Source organism: Vipera berus (genome assembly GCF_964194415.1).
Source record: "Vipera berus genome assembly, chromosome: Z".
Lineage (NCBI taxonomy): Eukaryota > Metazoa > Chordata > Lepidosauria > Squamata > Viperidae > Vipera > Vipera berus.
The window spans coordinates 55,460,601-55,488,581 of NC_138205.1; the positions used below are offsets into that span (position 1 = coordinate 55,460,601).

At 46.1% G+C, this 27,981-nt stretch overlaps 1 protein-coding gene across 1 annotated transcript in view; it reads left to right on the top strand.

Annotated features, from left to right (window-relative positions):
* Positions 1-27,981, top strand: part of RPRD1A (regulation of nuclear pre-mRNA domain containing 1A) — a 131,325-nt gene that overhangs the window by 761 nt on the left and 102,583 nt on the right. The window lies entirely within an intron of this gene.

A 27,981-nucleotide genomic window follows, 5' to 3' on the forward strand; every position in this document is an offset into this window, starting at 1 on the left:
TACATTCTGATAGGCTAAAGTTTATATTGCATTTGAGTCTGTTAAATATATGCTTAACATAAGCTGTTTATTCAACTGTTAGGCTTAAAGGTTTCTTCCATGTGATAGGACAGAGAAAAAGTTAGAGGAGTATATTACCTGACAATTTGGTAAGAAGTATAAATAGAACGTCATAGATAACGATAAATATTTTCAGATAAGAGTGGAGGCAGGTGCTTGCTGGTGATATTGATTCTTGCTTGTCTTAATAGAAGCAGCTGTATATTATTTCATTGAATATCTTATATCTTAATATAATAGAACATTGACAAGAATCTGATGAAATTGGGGACATGCATAGCAAGTTGAAACATAATGGATGCTTTTTACAAAATGTGATACAGTAATAGTAATGAAAATACTCTGTTGAGAAAAAATACACCACCCTTAATGTTCAGAGTGTTAAACATGTCATTGCCTTAATTATAACTATAGCCAATATCATAATACTATTCTCATGTTGCAAATGGAGAAATTGAAATGAGAGTGATAGTTCACTTAAAATTAAGTAAATCAGTTTTGCTCACCAAGCCAGATCAGCATTGATCTCAAGGATCAGAAGAGACAGGTTTAGCATCTTATTGCCAGGAAGTGAACATTATCCCATCATATATTTAATGTTATTGAATTGACTTTATTGGGGAAACAAGAAAACCCTTCTAATCTAAGCATTTTTTTATGTTATCTACTGATCTCTTACACTTGAATCCAGCAGGATTTTGATAGCACATTTAAAAACTAGAACATCACAGTTTACGTTATCTGATAGCAGATAATGTAGACTCATTTTTTCTCATAAATTGGAAAATCTGAAGGCATTGCATTCCAAAGTAATATTTTCACTGAAACATTCAATACTGCTGATCAGTTGCATAATTTGTAAGTAATCCAGTATAAAATAAAAATTGAAATGTTAAATTTTATTTAGATCAATTCAATTAGATGAAGGCATTTTGTAGATAAGTACTATAAGAAAGCCCATATATGTAGAATTATTTTAAATCAGAAGGTGGAATCTGCAATTTCTAGTATGCAAATACTAGTTGTATAAAATAGCTACTTCTATAGCTTGAGTGTGTGTGTGTGTGTGTAGGTAATCCTTAATTTATGACTAGGATTTCTATTGCTAAGTGAGACCGTTAATAAGCTTTGCCCCGTTTTACAATCTTTCTTGCCACAGCTCTTAAGTGAATCATTACAGTGGTTAAGTTAGTAATACGGTTGTTAAGTGACTGGCTTCCCTATTGCCTTTGCTTGTCATAAGATCGCAAAAGATGATCACATGACCCCAGGATGCTACAACCATCGTAAATATGAACCAGTTGCCAAGTATCTGACTTTTGATCACATAAACATGGGAATTCTACAATGGTCACAAGTATGAAAGTGGTCATGTCACTTTTTTCAGTTACAACTTTGGTCACTAAACAAACTCTTATAAGTTGACTACATGTATGTACATGTGTGTGTGCATCCATGCATGTATGCATGCATATATGGAGTACCTCAAGATTCTGCTGTTGAGTACCTCAAGTACTTTTTAACATCCTCATAAATTCCTTATATGAAGGGATTGTAGGGGTACTCATATTTGCAGATGGGGAGAATTTTTAACATTTTGGGTGATAGACTCAAAATTCAGAAGGATCTTGATAGTTGAGCATTGGTCCGTATCCAACAAGATGCAGTTCCGTGGAGCAAAAAACAAGGTCCTGCACAGGCAGGAAAATATAAATGCATGGGTGCAGAATAGACAATACCTGGTTCAACAGTAGTAATTTTGAGAGAGATCTAGGGACCATAAGCTAGCAGTGTATTACATTTGTCAAAGCCAACACAATTCTAGGCTGCATCAATAGAGGGATAGCATCAAGATCACAAGAAGTGATAGTACTGCTCTATATTGTGTTAGTAGACCACAATTGGAATACTGAGTCAAGTTCTGATCACCATACAAAAAAGATGTTGAGGTCCTAGAAAAAGAACAGAGAGCAGCAAATATATTATAAGTGGTTTGGAGACTAAACCATTGGAGGAATGACTAAGGGAACCTGGATGTGTTTAGCTTAACAGAGAGAAGGATTAGGCATGTTCCAATACTTTAAAGGCAGTCCCAGAGAAGAGGTGATTGATTTATTCTTTAAAGCACCTGAGGCCAGGACAAGAAGGAATTGGGTGGAAGATTATAAGAGGGACACCCATCCTGGAACTAAGAAATTTCTTAACAGTGAGGAATCCAATCAAAGAAATAACTTTCCTTCCAGAGTTGTGGATGTTCCATTCCTGGAGATTTTCAAGAAGAGATGGATTTCTCCAGAAAGGAATAAAGTTTTTTGCTTTGAGAAGGGGATTGGACAAGAAAACCTCCAAGGTCTATTCCAGTTCTGTGTTTCTATTTCTGTTTCTAAAATTGAATCTCATTCAGTTCACAAACAATTCAGTTGATACTGATATAATTGGTAAGAAGCAGACTTGTATACTTAATGCAATATGTCTAGCTCAGTACACATATATCTATGTTTATTAAGGTAAAGTTCCAAATCTTCTTTAGTTTATTCTCTAAGAATTGAATAAACCTGTAGAGGCTTTATACAGCACAGAAGAACTAACCTTTGCTTATATATTTTAATATCAGAGACAATCAAGTGACCATTGTTTCATTAAAAAATAGCTCCTGTAGTTTTAGTAATATTGGCCTCCTGCTGTATATCCTGGGATAATCTTGGAAAATATATTGAAATAAGAAATATTATGTTCAACTACATTAAAAATTAACTAGTAATATGTAAGAGAAATCAATATTTTAATGCAACATAAATAGCACTAAATTATTCTAACATTAAGGTCTAATTATTTATTTATTTATTTATTTATTTATTTATTTATTTATTTATTTATTTATTAATGGGATTTACGGTATATCCCGCCCTATCTCCCGAGGGACTCAGGGCGGCTAACAACAACAAAACTTAAAGGTCTCTGTACAGTAAATTAAAAATAAAAATTTGAAATAAATTAAAATGAGTAGAGTTAGAATTGTAAACATAATTAAAATCCCTGTCAGTCTAGGTCAGCCAGGTGGAAAAGGAGTGTTTTGAAGCCGCGGCGAAAGGACTGGAGATCTTGGGCCATCCGAAGCTCAGGGGGGAGCTGATTCCACAGGGCTGGCGCTCCCACAGAGAAGGCTCTTCCCCTGGGGGTCGCAAGCCGATATTGTCTAGCCGACGGTACCCTGAGGAGGCCTTCTCTCTGTGAGCGTACTGGGCGATGGGAATTTGTTCCCGGCAGCAGATGGTCCTGCAAGTATCCCGGGCCTAAGCCATGTAGGGCTTTAAAGGTAAGAACCAGCATCTTAAATCTCACCCGGAGGGCAACCAGTAGCCAATGCAGCTCACGCAGGAGGGGTGTAATATGGGAGTATCGGGGTGCTCCCATCACTACCCGTGCAGCTGCACTCTGCACCAGTTGAAGCCTCCGGGTGGTCTTCAAGGGCAGCCCCATGTAGAGAGCATTACAGTAGTCTATACGGGAGGTAACGAGTGCGTGGGTGACTGTACGTAGGGCATCTCGGTCCAGAAAGGGGCGCAACTGGTGTACCAGGCGAATCTGGGCAAATGCCCCCCTAGCCACGACTCCAATATGATCTTCAAAACTGAGTCGTGAATCCAGGAGGACGCCCAGGTTGCGTGCTCTATCAACGGGAGGTAATATCTCTCCTCCTATAATCAAAGATGGAACCTCTTGGACTAAACGAGATGTCGGTACGTAAAGCCACTCAGTTTTGGCCGGGTTGAGCCGGAGTCTGTTCTTTCCCATCCAAATCTGTACCGCTTCCAGGCAACAGAACATCACATCGAGGGCATCACTGGGTTGGTTTGGGGTGGAGATGAACAACTGGGTATCATCCGCATATTGGTGATACCTCACCCCAAAACCACGAATGATTTCACCCAGCGGCTTCATATAGATGTTGAACAGGAGGGGCGAGAGCACCGATCCCTGAGGCACCCCACAACTAAGGGGCCTTGGGGTTGATCTCTGCCCCCCTGCCAACACCGTCTGCGAACGGCCCGAGAGGTAGGAGGAGAACCATCGTAGAACGGTGCCTCCCACTCCCAACCCCTCAAGACGACGCAGCAAGATACCATGGTCGGTATCAAAAGCCGCTGAGAGATCTAATAAGATCAGGATAGAGGAGTAACCCCTATCTCGGACCCGCCAGAGATCATTCACCAGCGCGACCAATGCCGTCTCTGTGCTATATCCGGGCCTGATAGATGGAGTCCTGAGTTTATATTCAATTAACCTGAGAGACAGAAAACAAAACATGATGAAGTGCCTTTTGATATTGCCTTAAAAAGAAAAGATGAGGATAAAAGGACAGCAGTTAGAAATTGTGACTTGCTGTGATGCCAGCCTGACATGAAATACACAGGGAGGGGAGTTGTCCAGAGGGGGAAAGTCAGGAAACAGAGAGCATTCTTAGTGCTGACCTGGGAAACGAGAAGAGGGGCCTGGGAGCATGAGGCAACCAGCCACCAAAGCAGCACCAAAAGCCACAAATTCTAAATTTTATTGGACATTTGGGAAATCAACCAAGGGAAGAGGATTTGGGAAAGGTATGAGAAAACTTGGGGCATCTTGCGTAGGAATCCTCAGATCTAGCTTTATTATGCTATAGCTGATTGGCATCAATAAACATATACCTTTCACTACAAATGGAATTGAGGGTCTTTCGTTATTAGATGACCGAATCAGGACAGATCTAACTTTAAGCTAGATCTGCAATAAAGATCCACCCAGAGGACAACCCCTACTATGAGGATTGGCCAAAAGATGGTGTCTCAAGAAATAGAGCAGGAGGAGCTGGAGAAGTGGAATTGGTAGTTTCGAAACTAGGTAGCAATGAAAAGAACCCTGGTCAGAGAGAAGATGCAGAAGCCTCGCTAGAGCTGGGCACCTGATCCAGAGTCCGGTGGTCGACTGGGATGGGGAGGATGGAGGAATGGGAGAAATCCCCTCCTGGGGTGACTCTTGGCCAAGAGGGCCGGTCCCAATGCCAGTGCCCGGCATCAAATGAGCTGGACCTCCACTCTGGATACTAGAACAGGTGATCAATATCCTGAAGGACACCTTTAAAAAGTTGAGCCCAGAGGTTCAAATGGGGTCAGATCCACCAGACTGGGGTGACAGCAGCCCAAACTACTGCTGCTGGACCTGCCCCAATGCCACTACCAGCTTAAGCCACGTTCGCAAGGAGAAGGCACTGATACCCACTGGGAGTGAGATTCAACAAGGATGCCAGGTAATTGACATTATTCCTCACCCATGTGTGGAGCTATATGGAGGAATATTGGGCATACCTCCCAACTGATCCAGCCAGTTGTCCTGTATTACCATGGCCATAGAGGGAGAAACTGCAGAGTGGTTGGTGGCTCTTCATGATGATGTGGTGGAACTATACCACTTTGACTGCTTCATGTATACCTTAAGGAAGAGGTTCAATGACCCTCTTGCAGAGTGGAAAGGGCCAGATCAAAGAGCAACAGTGGAGGAGATAATAATTTGTTGGTAAGTCATCCCTTTCAAACCAATAATTGTCGCAATAAAATTAATGGTGGTTTCTTCAGAGTGCAGGGGTGTATTGCAGCCCTATTGGACTCAGGATGCGCCAGATGCCTTGTCAGTCCCAGCGTGATGGAGAAATTTGGGATGCACTTCAGAGAGTTGCAATAACTTTTTCCCAGTTGGATGGCTTGTTAGTGGGTGGAGGTGTCACCAAGCCGGTAAGGATGAGGACGGTACCCAACAAGGAGGTTATCAATTTCATCATGGGCCCTGGCATGGACAGGCCTATGATACTAGGGCTAGCCTGGCTAGAGAACTGGAACCCCTCAATAAACTGGAGAAAGAAAATCCAGTGAAAACAAATGGGGGGAGAGAAGCAGCAGAAACAGTGATACATTGCCACTCACTGCCTATTAAGAAAATGAAAGCGGAGAGTTCAGTGGCAGCTTACAAAAGGGAAAACTTCGTTTCCCTGATCCCAAGAAAAATTTTTGGACTTGGCAGAAGTGTGTAGCGAGCAAAAATCAAATATTCCCCCCCCTGGAATGCAGACTGCAGTCTTGAAATTTTACCAGGGACCCAGCTATCTAAACCTAAACTATGTTCTATTGCCCTGAGGGAACTAGAGAAACTCAGAAAGTTTATTGACAAAAACCTAGCCCAAGGATTCATCCAACCAGCAAAATCATGCATGGCAGTCCCTGGGGAAAAAAGGAAGCGTTCTTCGACATGCTAGACTACAGGGGACTTAAATGTGATCTGTGTCGAAAACATATATCCCTTCCCACTAATGACGGACATGTTAAGCCATTTGGCGAAAGGAAGAGTCTTCACCAAGCTCGACTTGAGGGAAGCCTACTATTGGGTCCAAATCAAAGAGGGAGATGAATGGAAGACCGCGTTCAACTGGTGTTTCCAGTTCTGGGTGCTCTCTTTTGGACTGAAAGGAGCCCCAGCTGTGTTTATGCAACTGATTAATGAGATCTTGCACTGAGCACCTGTACAAAGGGGTCCTTGTTTACCTGGATGACATTCAATCTATATGGAGACTGTGGAAGAACATGTGAGACTCATCAGGGCAGTGCTGGGAAAACTGCACTGCTCAACTTTATGCCAAACTATCCAAATATGAATTCCATAAATGTAAAACGGACTATCTAGGCTATTACATCTCATATAAGGGAGTAGAAATGGACCTGGGAAAGTTGCGGGTAGTGTTGAAGAGGGAAGCCCCTTGTACACGAAAACAACAAAGCTTCCTTGGTTTTGTGAACTTTTACAGACAATTTATCTCAGCATTTGCACAGATAGATCTGCCAATCACTAACCTGTTAAAAATGAAGAGAAAGTAAAACCTAAACTGAACCCACCCTTAAAATGGTCAATGAAGTGCTAGGCAGCCTTTGAAAGATTGAAATGATTATTTGCCGCTGAGCCAGTCCTTAAGCACCCAGACCCCAACTCCCTCTTGTACTACAGAGGAATCATAAAGTTCTGCAACCCTGCACTTGCACTTCTAAAAAACCTCTTCAGTGAGGAGCATAGATGGGTTATATGGAGAAAAGAAGCATACGCCTTGTGATGGGCATTCCTCACTTGGAGACACTTCCTGGAAGACAATAAAACCCTTTTTGAAGTATAGAAACCACAAAACCTAGAAGCCTCAAAATGCCACATAAACTCTCCCTAAAATAAGTGATATTTGTGCAATACTTTAATGATTCAATTTCACTTTTCCTGCCTGGTAGGAAGAACTTTCTAGCAGATGCCCTTTCCAGGCTTCCACAATACAATAATTCCAATGAGGAAGTCATATATTCTGTTGTTCATTCTACCTAGTTGACAGCTGTAGCAATCATCTGAGCACAGGCAAGAGCCAAACCAAACCTCAGTGACGACCTTACCCAGGCATTGAGATGCTCCCTGGCTCAAGACATTTGGTTTACCCACCACCAAGTGGATTGCACCCTACAAGGTGGTCTTACTTAGATAGGCTGCAAACTATGTTCCCAAGAGCCAACACACATTTGTCCTCTAGTGGAGCCATGGTTCTAAAACAGCCAAGTATTTCAGGTTCATCAAAACCCTACACTTAGTAAAATGCTAGTTCTGGTGGCCAGGCATGAAAAAGAACATTGAGTGTTATGTGGGCAGTTATCCCATATGCGCATCTGCAAAGGGGCATCCAGGTAACTGGCAACCAGTAGCCAGTCCCAAGGCACCTGGAAGGAAGTTTCCATGGACTTCAACATGGAATTGTCCAAAAGCATGGAGAATACAGTGATTTGGGTAGTCACTAACCTATTCTCTGAACAAGTGCATTTGCCCTCAAATCCTGTCTGCACACACTTTGGCAAAATTCTTTGTGTAGCAATCTATCAACTACATGAACCTCCCAGGCAGATCATATCAGACAGAGGGGTTCAATTCACTTTCCACATCTGTCAGGAGTTCCTCAAACTGCTGGGACCTCATAAGGCTCAGTTTTTCCCATCATCTGGAGACAAATGGAGGCTGTAAACACATGAATGGTGTCCTGGTACAATATTTTCACTGCTATATGTCAACCATCCAACTGGCTAAAACCAGCAAAGGAAACTGGGACATCTTTTTACCAAGAGCATAATTTACTGAAGATTCCATATGAGTACAAAAATAGAAAAGCCAATTCTAACGCATGCAAACAGCATTGAAAAAACTTTCCCCTAGTTCCCCCATTATCCATTAGTCTAGCCAATCAGTACACTTATTTTATTTGGGAACAGTCTCTCCGCCTTGGACTTTCCCAGCCAATGACTTTGGATGTTGGATTTGTCTCAGGCTTCAAGTCGGCACACTTGCATTCCTTTGGCCTCCCCAATACCTCCCTCTGCATTCTAATGCCTTCCTTCTCTCCTCCTGCTGCTGCTGTCTGGTTGCGAGCGGGAGTTTCGTGGTGAGCCAACCATGACACTCAGATTAATTCTATAAGAAAACAAACACATTATTACATCACAGTTTCTTGATACCATTAAGCATTGTGGTCGGTCCAGGTATCTGCCGTTGAACCTATGGGTGAATCTAGGGACATGAACATTCATTGCCACCAGCCATTCTGCCTCTGCTAAAGGAAACCTATTCCACAAAACTAAATACTGTAGCTTCCCCCTGTAGAGTCAAGAGTCAAGGATCTTCTTGACCTCCGAATGTTTTTTCCCTTTCTACCCATATAGGGGAGTGGGGTGGCTTAGTAGCAGGTCTCAGCGATGAATTACAGAAGGGCCTTAATAAACCAGTGAAACACTGGGTGGATGTGCCTTAGATTTTTGGGCAATTCCAGTTCCACTGTCTCCGGATGATAGTGAAAGGGCCCATTTATTTAGGGCCTAATTTCTTGGAGGGCTGTCTCAATTGCAAGAACTTTATGGACAGATATATTTTGTTCCTATCTTAAACTCCTTTTGGGATGCTCTCTCTGTCAGCCTGCCTCTTCTGTGCTTCCCTCACGGCTTCTAGTGCTTTGTGTACTATCGGCCAAATGGCTTTCACAGTACTGATCCATTCAGCTAGCGACGTCGTTGAAGGGGTCTTCTGAGGGAGTTCTGGTATAGGCACGAATTCTGCACTGGTGGCTACTCGAAGGGGGGTGAATCTGAGACTACTTAGCACAGAGTTATTGTATGCCACCTCCCTGAAGGGTAAAACCTCTTCCCAATTATCTTGCTGGTAATTCACATAGTATTGAAGCTACTGCTCTGGGACTGCATTCGTACATTCACAGGTTCCATTTTTTTGAGGATGATGGATGGAGCTAAGTCCCTAGGAGGAACCTAGCAGGCTTAGGAATTCACATCGAAACTTTGAGGTGAATTGCACTCCTCAATCTGAAATTATACAGCTGGGGATGCCCTGCAACCAGTATACATGCTGAACAAAGAGCTTGGCTGGCATTCTTCCTGTATCAGGTCAAGCCCCTGGGGTGGAATCCCAGCTGTTGCCAGTGTTACCAGCTGAAGAGGAGGGGTGGCAAGATCTGTCACTGCTCTCTGCGCTGAAACTGTGGCTGGGGGGGCCCTTCTTTATTAGACTTATATACCGCCCTACTCCCGTAGGACTCAGGGCGGTTCACAAGGTTTTATTAAAATAACAATACAATTACAAAAATTAAAAACAGTTAAAATAATTATATTTAAACCTTGAATAAATATAGAACCCCAATTGAAATCCAATTTAAAACCCCAATTAATACTCTCAGTCCAGGCCAGAAAGCTCAAAGAGCCAAGTCTTCAGGTCCCGGCGGAATGAGCGAAGGTCAGGGGCAGTCCTAAGCTCTACGGGCAGCTGGTTCCAAAGGGCAGGCGCACCCACAGAGAAGGCCCTCCCCCTGGGTGTTATCCGCCGGCAATCTTTTACTAGCGGTACCCTGAGAAGACCCTCCCTGTGGGAGTGCACAGTACGAAGGGAGCTTGATGCCGGCAGCAGGTGTTCCCTCAAATATCCCAAACCCAAGCCATTTAGGGCTTTATAGGTCATCACCAGCACCTTGAATCTCACCCGGAGGGCAACCAGAAGCCAATGCAGCTCGCGGAGCAGAGGTGTTACATGGGAGTATCGGGAAACCCCCATCACAACCCGCGCAGCCTCATTCTGCACCAGCTGAAGCCTCTGAGTGGTCCTCAAGGGCAGCCCCATGTAGAGAGCATTGCAGTAGTCCAATCGGGAGGTCACGAGCACATGGGTGACTGTGCGCAGGGCATCTCGGTCCAGGTAGGGCCGCAACTGGTGCACCAGGCGAACCTGGGCAAAGGCCCCCCTGGTCACGGCTCCTATATGGTCTTTAAAACTGAGCCGCAAATCCAGGAGGACACCCAAGTTGCGAGCCCTATCGATGGGGGGTAACACCTCACCCCCCCATCATTAAAGGTGGAATGGACTGGTTAGTCCGAGATGCCGGTATGCACAGCTACTCAGTCTTGGCGGGATTGAGACGAAGCCTGTTTCTCCACATCCAAACCCGGACCGCCTCCAGGCAACGGGACATCACGTCGAGGGCATCACTGCGTTGGTTCGTGGTGGAAAGAAACAGTTGGGTATCATCAGTGTACTGATGATACCCCACCCCGAAACCATGAATGAGCTCGCCCAGCGGTTTCATGTAGATGTTGAACAGGAGGGGAGGGAGGACCGACCCCTGAGGGACTCCGCAAACGAGAGATCTCGGGGCGGACCTCTGCCCTCCCGTCAACACCGACTGCGAGCGGCCCAGGAGGTAGGAGGAGAACCACCGCAAAACAGTGCCTCCCACTCCCAACCCCCTGAGACGCCGCAGTAGGATACCATGGTCGATGGTATCGAAAGCCACTGAGAGATCTAAAAGGACTAGGACAGAGGAACATCCCCTGTCCCGAGCCCGCCAGAGATCATTCACCAGTGCAACCAATGCCGTCTCCGTGCTGTACCTGGGCCTGAAACCCGATTGGTACGGGTCAAGATAATCAGTTTCCTCCAGGAACAGAGGAAGCTGATGTGCCACCACACTCTCAACAACCTTCGCCAAAAAGCAAAGGTTGGAGACCGGACGATAGTTGTTTAAAATCGCTGGGTTCAGGGCAGGCTTCTTGAGAAGGGGCCTCACCACCGCCTCCTTCAAAGCGGTGGGGAAGACACCCTCACTCAAAGAGGCAGATATTACTGCCTGGAACCAGCTTCGTGTCTCCTCCCGAGCCACATAAATCAGCCAGGAGGGACATGGGTCCAATAAACAGGTGGTGGAGCTCAGCGTCCCCATAATCCTGTCCACATCATCAGGGGAAACAGGATCAAACTCAGTCCAGATAACATGCTCAAGACCGTCCGATTCCTCCACATCAGACTCTGCCCAGTTAGAGTCCAAACTGGCTCGGATCTGAGCGATTTTGTCAGATGGTGACTAAACTGCTCGGCCCGCCCCTGCAAGGGCTGCTCCCTCACCTCCTGATTAAGGAGGGAGCAAGTCACCCTAAACAGGGCGGCTGGGCAATTATCTGCGGACGCGATGAGGGCAGCGAAGTAATTAGCCTTCGCTGTCCTCATCGCCGCAAGATAAGACCTTATAAAGGTTCTTAAATGCAAATGGTCAGATTCGGAACGGCTGGACCTCCAACCGCTCTCTAGACCCCGTCTCTGATGTTTCATCTCCCGGAGCTCCACAAAAAACCATGGCAGTTCCTGAGCTGGTGTCGGCGGCCATGGTCTCTGGTGTCACCACTGCATGCATCTCCATTCCTCCAAAATTCTCCCTCAACTGCTCTATGGAGGGGCTTGGGGTAAAGTTGAGCTTCCATTCAACTAGGACAGGGGTCAGCAACCTGAAACAGTGAAATAGCCACTCGGAACCTGTTCCCTCACAAAAGGAAAAACTGGGAGCCGCAAAAAATGTGTGCGCATGTGCGTACATGCACGCATGTGCAGAACACGGTTTGACTGAAGAGTGGAGCCAAGGCGAGATATGCACCTACCCTACATAGTTGAATTGATTGGTTGAACTTTTTTAGTCCCACTTTTTTTTTGGACTGCACATGGCAGAGGACTGGGAGCCGCAGGAGACAGCTGAAAGAGCCGCATGCGGCTCCGGAGCCGCGGGTTGCACACCTGTGAACTAGGACATCCTGCTCAGCTGCCTGCCTGGTTTTCCACTTGTTTCCCCATACCGTGTTTTTTATTTTTATAAAAGTTTTTATTGAATTTTATAAGGTTGGGGAAGGAGTAGGACCAGGTTAGGGATTAAGGTTCAGGGTGGGGTTAGGATCAGGATTGGGGTAGGAATGTGGTTGGGAACAACATTGGGATTGCCCCCCACTAACATTTTCAAGCTTTAGCAAACAGACTATTGTCCGGGTATATATGTTCAGTTAACGCTAATTAATATAATAGTAAATAGCTGTAATGTATATGCTAAACAATAATCATAAACCGTATCAGTTGGTCAATACATATCATTCTCCTTACTAACATATATTCAAAATAACATATCACATTCATTTCTCACTAGTTCGTTTTCTTAACCATTGTAAAATTTATCCCATGTTTTAAAATAAATTGAATCCTCTTTCTCTTTAATCTCTAAAGTTAATCTATCCATTTCTGCACACGCTAAAATTTTCTTGATTAAAATCTCTTCAGTTGATAAGTTTTCATTTTTCCAGTATTGGGCAAATACTATTCTCGCTGCTTTCAATACATGCAATATTAGATACTCATTCTCCTTCTCATACTTGCGGAGCCTGGGACAACTCGACGGAGCTTGGCGGTGCTCAGGAGAGCCTTCCAGCTGCTTGGAGGAGCCAGATGCTGGTCGATTGATGGTCGGTATTATGAATCGTGGCTTGGAGCAGCGTCAGCGTTGAAGTGCTGGAGTGGTGGAGATGTTTCTGGTTGGTGTCTGAGACGGCCGGTAGCAAGGGGAGTTGGAGTTCCACGGCCACTCTGGTATGATGACCATGGCCTGGTGGTGCAGTGTGGACGCTTATACCTTGGACATTTGGAGGCATAAATTAGTTTTTGCGCTGCCTGAAACTGACTGGACCATGGGCCCTGTTGAAGTACTATGGGTCCTAGTTTCCTCCTCTACTGGCCTGATTATTATCTGGTCCTCTCCATGACGCTTAAAGGAACTTTGTAACCGGAGCTTCTCTTACCACTTTGTGACTCTATGGGTTTTTTAGCCCTAATTTACCTCGCTGACTCTTTTGCCCTATTGCCCTCCCTTTCCTCTCCCCTATGGTCTGGGAGGTCCCGGGTGAAAAACCACTGTGGGAGAGTGGTTAAGATTTTCCACCTGCTACCTTCCTAGAGGTGAGAGCTCTAGGCGGTATTGCCTTCCCCGGTTGTATGTCCCAGGCTGCTTCCCGGTCCTGACCATTGTGAGAGGACGGGGACTGTTCCGGGTTGACCCAGCTCTAGTGGCAGTGGAGCTGGGTTTGCAGTCTGGACACTTCCCTTCTATTTTAAGATCCTCTCGTTTCGATCTGGGTCTGCTTTTTGCTGGCTTTATTTAATTATCACCATGCGCCTTAGTTACCCTAGCACGGTTTTGTTCGCCCTCAGGGGTGCTCCCCCATCCTGGGTGCAACCCGCCTTATTTTCCACTCTGCCTCTTGATGAAGGGCCCGATTGTTGGGACCCTGAAAGATGGTTGGGCAGGAACAGGGGCCTCAGGTATAAATTTAATAAGAGGCCCCTGGTTACTTTCTTAGTTAAATTTTTTGTGGGGTTAGGGAGGGAGGAGGGTCGTGGTTGGTTGGAAATGGGGGGTAATCCACCAACTGTTGTTCAGGCCAGGTCCGGGATTGATCGTGTAGGGGGGGAGCCGGGGTTAGCTGTCTCCGGAGCTCTGGAGCGGGTTGTGGGATTACCTATTCCCACGACGTTAGGGAATGGCAGCAGGTGTACGAACAGAGGGCCGTATCGACATCCGGGAGGGCATCTCCGCTATTTACAAGCGGTGAGGCGCTCCGACCCTCTGCTTTCGGCCCGAGGTCCCAGGAGTGGGGATGTGCAGCCACCTGAGCTCCGGCTGGTGTACTTGAATGCCAGGTCCGTTGTTAATAAGGCTCCTCTCATCCGGGACCTGGTTGAGGGTGAGCATGCGGACCTGGCTTGCATCACGGAGACTTGGTTGGGCCCAGAGGGTGGTATCCCCCTGGTTGACCTTTGCCCACCAGGTTTCCGGGTGTTGCACCGGCCTCGGGCTCAAGGTAGGGGCGGGGGAGTGGCGGTAGTTATGAGGGAGACCTTGTGTCCTCAGGAGGCCACTGTTCTTCAGTTAGTCGGGTGTGAGTCTCTCCTCCTGAGATGTGGTCCTAGGGCGCAGTTGGGCTTGCTGCTGGTGTACCTTTCGCCTAGTCGTGCAGCAGCAGCCCTGCCTGAGCTTCTCGATATCCTCTCGGGGCTGGTGATTGAGTTCCCCAAACTTATGGTTTTAGGTGACTTCAATCTACCATCCCTGGGAGGATCCTCTGAGTTAGCTCGGGAGTTCATGGCTTCCATGACGGCCATGGACCTGACGCAAGTAATTCATTGACCAACTCATGTGGGAGGCCACACCCTTGATTTAGTTTTTCTATCCGGACGGTGGTTAGATGATCTTGGTGGGGGCTCCCCAATTGTTATGCCCCTGTCATGGACCAATCATCATCTCCTGCGGCTGGTCTTCCATTTTGCCACTCCTCACCGTGGGTGTGTTGAACCAACTAGATGGTTCCGCCCCAGGCGCTTAATGGACCCTGAGAGGTTCCAGGAAGCACTGGGGTCCCCACCGGCCTCCTTTGCTCACAGCTCGGCAGATGCCTTGGTGGAAGCCTGGGAAAGGGCGGCCATGGAGGCACTTGACCGAGTTGTACCCTTGTGGCCCCTGACCCGGTGCAGATCCCAGCGGGCTCCATGGTTTTCCGCGGAGCTCCGGGAGATGAAGCGCCGGAGACGGGGCCTAGAGAGCTGTTGGAGGTCCAGCCAATCTGAGTCCGACCGATTGCGACTAAGAACCTATATTAGGTCTTATCTCGCTGCGATAAGGGTGGCGAGGTCTAATCACTTCGCTACCCTTATCGCGTCCGCAGATAATCGCCCGGCCGCCCTGTTTAGGGTGACCCGCTCCCTCCTTAATCAGGAGGTGAGGGAGGAACCCTTGTAGGGACGTGCCGAGGAGTTTAGTCAACATCTGTCGGACAAAATCGCTCGGATTCGGACCGATTTGAACTCCGACTGGGCAGAGTCTGACGATCAGGACACGGTTGGTCTTGTCAATGTTATCTGGGAGGAGTTCGATCCTGTGACTCCGGAGGAAGTGGACAGGATTATGGAGAGGCTGAGTTCCACCACGTGTTTATTGGACCCGTGCCCTTCCTGGTTGGTTTATGCGGCCCGGGAGGGGACACGAGGCTGGTTCCAGGCGGTTATATCTGCATCTTTCAGTGAGGGTAGTTTCCCCGCCGTCTTGAAGGAGGCGGTGGTGAGACCTCTCCTCAAGAAGCCTGCCTTGGACCCAGCTGTGTTAAATAACTTTCGTCCGGTCTCCAACCTTCATTTTCTTGCGAAGGTTGTTGAGAGCATGGTGGCGCATCAGCTCCCTCTGGTTCTGGATGAAGCGGATTATCTAGACCCGTACCAATCGGGCTTCAGGCCCTAGTACAGCACGGAGACGGCATTGGTCGCTCTGGTGAATGATCTCTGGAGGGCTCGGGACAGGAGATATTCCTCTGTCCTAGTCCTATTAGACCTCTCAGTGGCTTTTGATACCATCGACCATGGTATCCTGCTGCGGCGTCTTAGGGGGTTGGGAGTGGGAGGCACGGTTCTTCAGTGGTTCTCCTCCTGTCTCCTGGGACGTTCACAGACGGTGTTGGCAGGGGGGCAGAGGTCGACCTCGAGGCCTCTCGCTTGTGGAGTTCCTCAGGGGTCGGTCCTCTCGCCTCTCCTGTTCAACATCTACATGAAACCGCTGGGTGAGATCATTCGTGGTTTTGGAGTTGGGTATCATCAGTATGCTGATGATACCCAGCTTTTTATTTCGACCCCAAACCACCCCAGTGATGCCCTCTACATGATGTCCCGTTGCCTGGAGGCGGTTCAGGTCTGGATGGGGAGGAACAGGCTTCGACTCAACCCTGACAAGACTGAGTGGCTGTGCATACCGGCATCTCGGGATATTCAGAATATTCCATCTCTTTCTATGGGGGGTGAGTTATTACCCCCCGTAGCTAGGGCTCGAAGCTTGGGAGTCCTCCTAGATTCACAGCTTTCTTTAGAAGACCATATAGTAACTGTGATTAGGGGGGCCTTCGCCCAGGTTTGCCTGGTGCGCCAGTTGCGGCCCTATCTAGACCGGGATGCCTTGCGTACAGTCACTCATGCGCTCGTGACCTCTCGTTTAGACTACTGCAATGTTCTCTACATGGGGCTGCCCTTGAAGACCACTCGGAGGCTCCAACTGGTACAGAATGCAGCCGCGAGAGTTGTGTTGGGAGTTTCCCGATACTCCCATGTTACACCTCTGCTCCGCGAGCTGCATTGGCTCCCAGTTGTCTTCTGGGTGAGATTCAAGGTGCTGGTAATGACCTACAAAGCCCTACATGGCAAGGGTCCGGAATACCTTAGGGAGCACCTGCGGCCGGCATCAACTTCCCTCCGCCCAGTGCGTTCCCACAGATAGGGCCTCCTCAGGGTGCCACCAGTCAAAGAATGTCGACTGGTGGCCCCCAGGGGTAGGGTGTTCTCTGTGGGCACTCCGGAGCTGTGGAACTGTCTTCCGATTGAACTCCGGATGGCTCCCGACCTTCGCTCCTTCCGGCGCGATCTAAAGACTTACCTGTTTGAACAAGCTGGCCTGGCCTGATGGGTGATGGGCTTGGGTTTTACTGTTTTTTAATGTATTTTAACTTATTGCTGTTGTTGGGCATCTTGCTTAATTTCTTTTAATATTTGTATTCTTGTTTTTTAACATGTATTGCCCTGTTCACCGCCCTGAGTCCTTCGGGAGAAGGGCGGTATACAAATAAAATTATTATTATTATTAATAATAATAATAATAATAATAATAATAATAATAATAATAATAATAATAATAATAATAATAATAATAATAATAATAATAATACTTAGCTCCTAATATTCCTAACAAAAACAGTTCTGGTGTAAGTATTTTAGTCATCTTTTCTAGCCATGTATGTATCTTAAGCCAGAACTTTTTCGCTTTAGGGCATACCAACCAGATATGGTAGTAAGTACCTGGCCTTTGTTTACATTTCCAGCAATTATTCAAGGTATTTTTGAACATTTTGGCTAATCTTACTGGTGTCATATGCCATCTATAAAACGTTTTATACAAATTTTCTTTATATGAAACTGCTTTAGTCAATTTAATATTTCTGCCCCATAATTTTTGCCAGTCTTCCAAATCTATAGAATATCTAAAGTTTTTTGTCCATGTTATCATTGTTTCTTTTACTTGTTCTTCTTCCATATTCAAGTTTAGCAGAAATCTGTAAAGTTTCTTAATCAGGTTTTCATCTGTTTTTAATAAAATTTGATCAAATTCTGTCTGTTCTTTATAAAATCCCATTGTATTTGCATCTTTTCTATATCTTGTTTGAATTTGCAAATATGGCCACCATGCTAAGTCAATACCTTGTCGTTGTAAGTCTTTCAATTTTTCCTTATCTAGTATATGTTTGTAAGTAATGACTTTGTCATAGTTCACGGGTTGGCAACCCGCTGCTCCGGAGCCGCATGCGGCTCTTTCAGCCAACTCCTGTGGCTCCCAGTCCTCCGCCATGTGCAGTCCCAGAAAAAAAAGAAAAGTTCAACCAATCAATTCAAACTTCTCACGAAAAAAACATCTCGCAAATTGATTGGTTGAATTTCTTTGGTTTGTGGGACTGCCCACAAACATCTTTTCTTCTTTGGACTGCACATGGCAACAGCAGAAGAAGAGACAGAGGACTGCTGGAAAGAAAGGGTGGGTCGGTTAGATGGGGTGGGGGGGACGCGGAAGCTGATTGAACATGCGAGTGAGGCAGAGGTGCTGCCTAGGGCCGAAGGGGAGGCTGGGCAGATTTCCCCCGCCTTGCCAGGCAAACAGAGACTGATGACACGAGGGAGAGGTACTGCTCGGGGCCAGAGGGGAGGCTGGGCAAATTTCCCCTGCCTTGCCAGGCAAATGGAGGCTGATCAAACGTGCGCACAGGGGAGAGGTGCTGCTCGGGGCCGGAGGGAGGCTGATCAAACGTGCACACGAGGGAGAGGTGCTGCTCGGGGCCGGAGGGGAGGCTGGGCAGATTTCCCCCGCCTTGCCAGGCAAACGGAGGCTGATCAAACACACGCAAGGGAGAGGTGCTGCTCGGGGCCAGAGGGGAAGCTGGGCAAATTTCCCCCACCTTGCCAGGCAAACGGAGGCTGATCAAACACGCGTGCGAGGGAGAGGTGCTGCTCGGGGCCGGAGGGGAGGCTGGGCAGACTTCCCCCGCCTTGCCAGGCAAACGGAGGCTGATCAAACATGCCCACGAGGGAGAGGTGCTGCTCTCCCTCGTGCGCACGTTTGATCAGCCTCCATTTGCCTGGCAAGGCGGGAGAAATTTGCCTAGCCTTCCCTCCAGCCCCGAGCAGCACCTCTCCTTTGCGCAAGCATGCTGGCTAGGTGACGCCGAGGCCGCTTTGGAAAGCAAAAACATCGGGCAAAGCGGAGCTCAGTTTCTCGGCTTGCCTCCGTCTCTCGGAGCCGGGAGGTGCACCTTTGGAGGAGGAGGAGGAGGAGGCTTGCATATTCCCCCCCCCCAAATAAATAATTAAATAGAAAAGGCCGATTTCACAGGTTGTCCAGTTAAAAGGGAGGAAAAAAGCTGGGCTGGAGCAACCTGGAAAGGCGAGCAGGCAGCGCTTCTGCACGAGCTGGTTGGGCTTTCGGCAGGTTTCGCCTGCAATTAAGGCAGGGCCAGGTTTTTTTGGCTTAGGGGAGGCTGGGGGGAGGGGGAGCTGCTTGTGGAGGCACATGTCTGCTCACATAAGCGCTAATGTGTTTCTTTTGCATGGAAGCTGCTTTGGTGAAGGTTATATCTTCCTTCTTTCCATCCATGTTCTTCTGTACCCTCCACGTTCTTCGCCTCTCTGCTTTGTTCCGCCTCTGGGGATGGAGGGAGAAAGACGCATTCTCCAACCGGCTCTTCCTTCCCCTTCTCTGGGCTGGGCTGCAATCTCACCCGCTGCTTCTCCACCTCCTCCTTCCTCCTCTCCCCCTTGAAGAAAAAAAGGAGAAGGCAGGTGGTGGGGCAGGGAGTTTCCCTTGCCCAATTCCAGTGTTTGCAAGAGAGGCAGAAGTGATCGCCCTTTTGCAAGCAGAAGATCTTGTGGATCTTCTCGCGAGGAAGGAAACCCCAGATACAGGCAAGCCAAGGAAAGTGTGTGTGTGGGGGGGGAATCCCTGGCTGCAATTCCCATGCAAGATTTCCTGCTTGCAAAAGTGCGATCACTTCTGCCTCTTTTGCAAACACTGGAATTCAGCAAGGAAGGGAAACCCCCTGCCCCACCGCCTGCCTTCTCCTTTTTTTCTGAAAGGGGGGGAGGAGGAAGGAGGAGGCAGAGAAGCAGTGGGCAAGATTGCAGCCCAGCCCAGAGAAGGGGAAGGAAGAGCCAGTTGGAGAATACGTCTTTCTCACTCCACCCCCAGAGGGAGAAGCCCCCCTTTCCTGCCTGCGCAAAGCTGCCAGCCATGCAACACGCCCGTCCACAGCGAGTCAAGCGGCAACTGTTTTCTTTCTTTCTCTTTATTTTTTCCTTCCTTCCTTCCCATATTCTTCCTGCCTTCTTCCTTTCTTGTCTTCCATCCTCCCCTCCCTCCCTCCCTCTCTCTCTCTCTCTCTCTCTCTCTCTCTCTCTCTCTCTCTCTCTCTCAATAAGCAAACAGTCAGAGCTCTGACTGGCTGCTCCGCACTTCCTCCTCCTCCCCCCGCCAAATAAACTGCATGCAAAAATCCCACAAAAACCCCCAAATCCTGCAGCAGGCTGAGATAGGCAAGCCCGAGCAGCAGCCTCAGAAGATTTGCCACAGCAGCTCCTTCTCCCCGTCGGCCTCCTCCTCCCCTCCCTCAGAGCAGTCTTTTCTGAGGGGAGGAGAAGCCAGCACTGCAGAGCCATCCATACCAGAGGTGGACGGGGCAGGGCCAGTGTATGTCTCGCCTTAGGCTCTGCTATTTAATCAAGCCCTGTTCTGTGCGCATGCGCATGCACACATGTATTTTGCGGCTTCCAGGGTTTTTTTGGTGAGGGAACCGGTTCCAAGTGGCTCTTTCAACGATTCAGGTTGCCAATCCCTGTCATAGTTAAGTTTGGGTAAGCAAATGCTTCCATTGTTGAAAGCCAATCAGGTAGTTTAATATAAATTTTCTGCTTTATTCTTTCCCATTCTGAAAGGAGTACATTCCTTATAAAGTTGTTTTTGAAGTATCTGTGTTTTACTTTTCTCATACCATAGGAAGGCATGCCAACCAATTTGTAGGTCACGCCCCTCTAGGTACAATAGTCTTTTATTTCTCATCGTAATCCATTCTTTAAGCCATGGTAAAATGGCTGCTTGATAATATAGTCTCCAGTCCGGGAGTCCAAATCCTCCACTATTTTTAGCTTCTTGTAACATTTTCACTTTAATTCATGCTTTCTTCCCTTCCCCATACCATATTGACCCCAGGGGGAGGGAAGGGGTCCTCAGCCTCCGCTGCCTTCCCCCTCCCCCCCCCCCCCGTTCACTATCCAATGAGTCTTCCATCCCTGGTATGGAATATCCTTTGCCCAGTCTCTAGTGCAGGGGTCGGCAACCTGAATCGGTGAAAGAGCCACCTCTTTCATATAAAATAATGCTTATAAAATAAATGAATTCTTACCACAAAACAGCAATTATGTACTGGTAGAATATGTGCCATGAGTGGAATAAAACTTTTGAAGGATACAATTTGTTTAAAAGGAATAGAAACAATGGAAGGAGAAGAGGAATTGCATGTATATATAACTTTATTATGGTCATTCACCACAATAAAACAACAGATGGAACAAAATAAAATAGTTCATGACTGATTTATTTATATAATCAAAATATGTCTAGTTTTGCAGACAATTTCATTAAATTTGACCACGCTCATAGAAATAGAATCATACTAGTCTGATAATAACAACTATGCAGGTGGCCATTAGTTTTGAAGTATGAGGCTGTCTTATGAGGTAAGGCTGTTTTGTAAATTTGGCTTCAAGGGACAAGTCTGGGATTTTGTATCAGCCACTCTGTTACACATTGTCATCTTTACCCAAGCTGCTGAATCTCAGTATATGATAGAATGCCCAGACTGTTGGTTTTGGGGTACTTCAGGTTTTTTTTCCTGGAAACCATCTTGTGAGTTAATTCCAAAAACCTGGGCTTGTGCTTGTCCAGGTAATTGCAGACCTCACCCTCATAGGAGATCACACACTTCTGGTTTTTGTTTGAGAGTTAATGAGATGTGATTTGAGGATCAGGGCTATTTTCATCATACCTTTGTCATACTCTGGCTTCTGTTTCTTTGGAGTGATCCTGTGCCATGAAACAGCAGTGAGTAGGATCCCAATTTATATAGTTTACCCTGAGCACCAGGTGTTTTCCTATGGGTTTTCAAATGAAATTTTCCGAAGCTTGGGCAGGCATTTCTCTGGAGAGTTTGGTTAATCCTTACAATAGGCAGGTGATGTAAGCATCTGATAGAATTCCATATTTATAACCTTTCTGTGTCCACTACTCTGACAGAATATCTCCATTTACCATGTGGCAGAAAAAAGTGATGGGAAACAAAACAGAAAATGAATGTTTGCAGATTATAGTAAGAGTTCAGTTTTAATGTATATTATGGCACCAAAGTAGGCTTGCTTTGCTGTTCTTATTCCATTCATGGGTAGATATTAGATAGCATTGTTTAAAAATGCACATTCTTGTTGGGGAAACTTTAGCCTAATGATCAGTTGCAAGGAATTCACTCAGCATCTGGAAAATGCAATTACTCATATTCACTCAGAATTGTAAGCTAAGCGGGCAAGTCAAATTGAGATGACAAAGGACATATCTAACCTAGTTATCTGGGATAGGTTTGAACCTGTGGATCCTTAGGAATTGGCAGGGTATTCTGTTCTGGCCTATATTCAGCCAGAGTAGATAGAGTAGAGTAGATAGATCCCTGATCTACCGATCTAGTGAAAGCTGCCAGACAAGGTCTTTTAATTTTCTTTGATAAGCAGTGTAAGGGGGTATGTGATCCTCCTGGTCCCATTGGATCTCTCAGTGGCTTGCAATGTCATGAACATACATGTTTTTAGCAGTTTATCTTCCTTTGAGAGATTGCTCCTATATTAGATGTCAGCCTCCCTCCTTGTTTACTATCTATATCAGAGGTCCCTGACCTTTTGGGCACCAGGGACCAGTTAAGTGGAGAGAGTTTTTTCCAGAGCCCTGAAGGGGTGTGGTTTTGTGTGCTGCCTGCATCCTGTGGATGGGGCTTTCCTTGTTTGTGCGACCAATTGCTGGCATGTCATGGACCGGTACTGGTCCATGGACTGGGGGTTGAGGACCCCTGATGTATAGGATGCTCCTAGCATCCATTCACATGGGGGTAAGATATTAGTGATATGCAGATGATATCCAATAGACATCTCCATTCCAGGAGAGGCAATGGAGGTCCTGGCCTGGTATCTGGAAGCTGTTTGGGTCGGGATGAGGAAAAACAGTCTTTGACTGAACATTAGCAAGATGGGATGGCTATGAATTTAAAGATCTATTGAATCTGAAGACATCTGTCTTAACCTGTAAAGGGGACTGTGCACTTACAGCCCTGATATTCTCTTGGATTTAAGTCTCCTGCTTGAACAGCAAGTGGAGACTGGCATTGAGATTGTGGAAAGAAGTTTTAAAAGTGTTAAAGAGTCTTCCCTTTAAGAGAATGACATCTGCATTGGATCTCATTGTTGAGCTTGATGATGCTTCATTTTCTGTAGCAGTTTGTTTCCAGATGTTCAAATCATACCTTTCCTATTGGGCTTTCAAAGGGCTGCGAAGAGATTATACTGCGAAGAGCTTCAAAACATACCAAGGATTAGCTCATTTCCCCCCCCCCATTTGTAGCATATCAAGTGCATAGTTGTTACTGCCAGCATAATAATTTATATACAGGTGGTTCTCTACTTAGGACCACAATCAAGCCCAAAATTTTTGTTGCTGATTGAGAAATTTGTTGTGAATTTTGCCCCATTTTACAACTTTTCTTGCCACAGTTGTTAACTGAATCACTGCAATTGTTAAATTAGTAATATGGTTAAGTGGATCTTGTTTCGCCATTGACTTTGCTTCTCAGAAGGTCACAAAAGGTAATCATATGACACTGGGACACTGCAACCATCATAAATGTAAGTCAGTTGTCAAGCATCCAAATATAAATCACATGACCACAGGGAGGCTGTAATGGTCATAAGTGAAAAATAGTCATAAGTCACTTTTTTCAGTACTGCTGTAACTTTGAATGGTCATTCAAAACATTCTAACTGGTTAAGATTTTCTCAAAATTAGTTACACTTAAGTATTTAAATCTTTTTTCTCATACAAGCCATCACATTTTTTTACATTTCTCATATCTTAAAAGAAATAAGAGCAAAAAAACCAGAGAAAACAATTCTTTTATATAAACCATCCCAACATTTTTATATTTCTCATGTAAAAAAAACAAAACACAAAAGAAAAAAAAGAAGGCATATTACTTTAGGGGCTCAACCCTCTTAAACTAATCTTCATTTATATTCAAAATCTTTCTATTTCTTTAACCATATTCAAACAAATATTTAATTTTTAAATACTCCCTCTGATAATTCCCATCATCTAATTTCTTAATTCTCACTTTAGCCTTTTTTTTTGCCCAACATCTTTCTTGTTCAATATGCTTTGATGAATTAAAGTGTCTTCCCATAATCTTATAAATGTTATTGCAGGTACAAAAGGCAAAACAGATAAAATGTTTTTATAGGAAGGTTTTGCCCCTTCATATTCATTGAAAATCTTTTCCTTTTTGTCTTTCTTGATTTTATTTATTATTTTTTGTCTCTCAAGATCTCATAGTTCTCCTGGCAAAATCCGTATTACCAAATCTTTTTTCTTGTCATCAAACTTATTTTGTAATCTTAAAGTGTAGTTTGTTTTTTCCATGTTCAGAGTTCCCTGTAGATTTTTTTCCGTCTGGATTAAGTCTTATTTCCTAGTATTGTTAAATTCCATCTTGAAATCTCTCTCCTCTGTCTCATAATCAGTTGTCTGTTTTATCTGCTCAATCTCTATTTTTCTGAGAATTTTTGTGTTGTAAAGTTAAATTGGAGATGTGTTCATTATGTTTTCAAGGTTATGTTTAATTTCCTCGTGGTTTGAGATTATTGTTGTTTAGATTAATTGCAACATAGCATAGATCTCCTTCTGGAAAGTATTGATTTTTTTCTTGGTATATTCTTTCTGCAGATCTCTGGTTTCCATGATAGCCAAAAATCAGGGTTTTCCTTTCTCTGCAGATGGCTTTAGAGTCACAGTTGAGTTAGCATTTGTAATCCAGAAAGCTCAATTCTCCAGCATGACAAGTGGAGTATCCACAGATGGGTTATCTTGCCTTTCTGCCCTAGAGACTAAGTCAATCAACATTTGCCATGCCTCTCTTCCTCCGGCTAGGAATCCCAGTCATGACTTAGTCTTAGCCCAAGAGAGACGTGGTGAAGATTGGCTCTAGCAGGAAGACAACACTATAGGATATTTTTCCAGGTTGTATCTTTCCTTACCTTCCCTTTCTCTGCGCTGATATCAGCACTGCATTTTAAACCATTGTGAGTCCGAGCAGTTTTGCAGGCTTCGGCTGAAGCCTCAGGCTATTTTTAGCTCTCAGGCAAGGCAAACATGTAGCGGTCACCATTTTGGATGCCACTTTTGTTGTTCCTAGGGAGGGGATCCTCCCTTCCAGCGAGGACATTTTAGCTGCAAAATAGACTCAATGTTGGCCACATTCAGCCAGCAGTCTTATTGCCCCAGCCATTGAAACTACCGCCACACTTAATTACTCATGTCTAGCATTGGAGCTGGAGATCATTTACTGGTGGCTGCCATTTTGAAAACAGTACGATCATTCTCAGGCCATTCAGAAGGCCAGAATCATGAGGTGTTTTTTTCAAGGGTCCTCATTCAATTCCAGGACTCCAGAAGGAGAAACAGATCAGTTCAATTTTCCTGTGGCAGAACAGGTGGAGATGGTTTCCCTTTCCGGTGAAGGGCTCAACCTTCAGGTCTCTGCTCCCCCTACTACAGCTAGATCTCTGGGCCCAGAGGCCACATTCATTCCTACAGCGGCAGGACTTCACTCAGGAGACAGATGCTCAGGAGACAGAACTATCAGAACGACTGCAGTTTCTGATTTCTCAGGGTATTTCCCAGGGCGTAGCTTCGACCCTAGACCAGACAGCTTGGCCTGAGTTGATAGCATCAGCGTACCCATCTCACAGTCCCCAGGCGGAATCAGCCACATACCAGGGTCAGTTTCCCCCTCCCATTCCTCCAGAAGTAGGATGACGTTCATAGGGGACGAGGATCAGAGAGAGCAGGGGATGTCAGAAGATGAGGACTTGATCCCCCTCCTTTCATAGGCCTGTTTAATCTGGCCTTCTTTAAATCCTTACTTCACAAGGCCAGGAGCACTGCCCAACTTGGTCCTGAAAGTGTCCCTCAGGCTGAACCTTCCACCAGCCAAGGGCCTACCAGTAAGGTTTTTTGAGAACCAATGTTTACTCAACAGGAATTCCCTGTCCTCCCCTTTTTCTCAATGTTGTCCAAAGACAATGGTACTTTTCCATCCCTGGGGGGAACTGATAAAAAGTTATTTAATATGGCTCCAGCACTCTCAGAGGTCCCCACAGTAGATAAGCCCTTAGCACCTTTGGTTTCCTCTTTCGCTGTATCTGGGGATATAGCGGATGCTCTGAAGTCAGAGGATAAGAAAGCAGAGCTTAATTTCCACAGGACCCATCAAGCCTCACCATGGGCGGTGAAGGCAGCTATATCAACTTCCTTTTTTGCCAGAACGTCTGTCCTCTGGCTACACCAATTGCAGGCTAGGGTCCCACCAGAAGAGGCACGGATGCACCAACATCTAAACAAATTAGTGGCTGCATCAGAATACATGGCTGATTCATCGTTGCATGTGGCCAGATTTTCCTCCCGGGCATTAGCATCTAACATTACCTCCCGCAGACTTCTGTGGCTCAGACACAGGCAAGTGGATGCTAGGTCCAAGTGGTGGTTGGCCTCAGCCCCCTACGAGGGAGGCCAGTTATTTGGAGAGGCACTAAATCCTTATCTGATCAAGAACAAAGATAAGTGTAAGGTCCTGTCCCCTCTTATCAGGAGAACAGACAGGAGAGCTACCCCTTATGCCCGAGGCAGTCCTTTCGTTTGACCGACACAGGGTTGGAATTCACTCATTACTCCCGCCCTTATCCTCCCAGACCAGAACATCAATTCGACAGATCTGGTAACAGGGACAAATCCAGACAGCAATTTCAGGCCAAACGGGAGGCGCGGGAGGCCGTCCTTTCAGAAGGTCCAAGTGACAGCAAGGGTATCTCTTCCATAGGAGGCAGGTTGCCTCTCTTTGCACACAGATGGGAGAACATCACTACAGGTCTCTGGGTCCTCAACACCATCAGATTCAGCCTGACTCTGGAGTTCAACTCCATTCCTCCGAGGCATTTCGTCTCTTGCCCATCATGCAAAAATCTGGTAAACAGACACCTCATGAAGGAGGCCATTCGACATCTCCTGGAAATCCAGGCCATAGAACTGGTACCAGCAGGGCAGAAGGGATGGGGTTTTTATTCCATTCTGTTCATCATTCCAAAGGCATCGGGAGGATGGAGAGCAATCCTGGATTTAAGGAAATTAAATACCCATTTGGTATACAAGAAGTTCAAAATGCAAACGCTCCAATCCATATTAGGCATCAGAAGCGGGGACCTCCTGACATCCATCGATCTGACGGAGGCCTCCCTGCACATTCCCATCATTCCTGGGCACCGCAAATTCCTCAGGTTCTTCTACGCAGGCCACCATTTTCAATACAGAGTTCTATCATTCGGCCTGTCATTGGCTCCCAGAGCATTCACAAAGGTCCTGGCAGCACATCTGAGGGCCATTCCAGTACGTGTCCAGTGTTATCTGGACGATATCCTCATTCAGTCCTCCTCAGTCCAGATGGCTCAGTCAGACCTGGCATTGTCCATCAAGACTCTCCAGGACCATGGGTTTTTGGTAAATTTTCAAAAGAGCCAGACAGTTCCCTCCACATGGAAGAATTTCTGTAACTGGTGTGAGAGCCTACAATTAGATCCAGCTACAATTCCTATTCCAAGAATTTTGGATTACTTACTGGAGGGGCTTAAGAAGGGCTTAGCACCCAACACTATTCACAGGCAAGTTGCTGCCCTGTCCTCGGTGCTCACATATGGCAACTCGGAACCCTTGGCTCAACACCCCATGGTATGGTCCTTTATCGGGGAGCAGTCAACACCAAACCGCCTGTGGTTCACAGATATCCCTCTTGGGACCTGTCCAAGGTCCTACAGGCTCTCACTTCACCTTCATTTGAACCCATCAAAACCTCTTCTCTGCGGTTCTTGACATTCAAGGTCGCCTTCCTAGTAAATGTCACATCAGCAAGGTGCATCTCGGAATTGGCAGCACTTTCAATTAGAGAAGACTCATGTATTTTTCATAAAGGCAGGGTGGTCTTATGCTTAGACCCCTCATTTGTCCCTAAGATCAACTCATTGTTTCACAGGGTG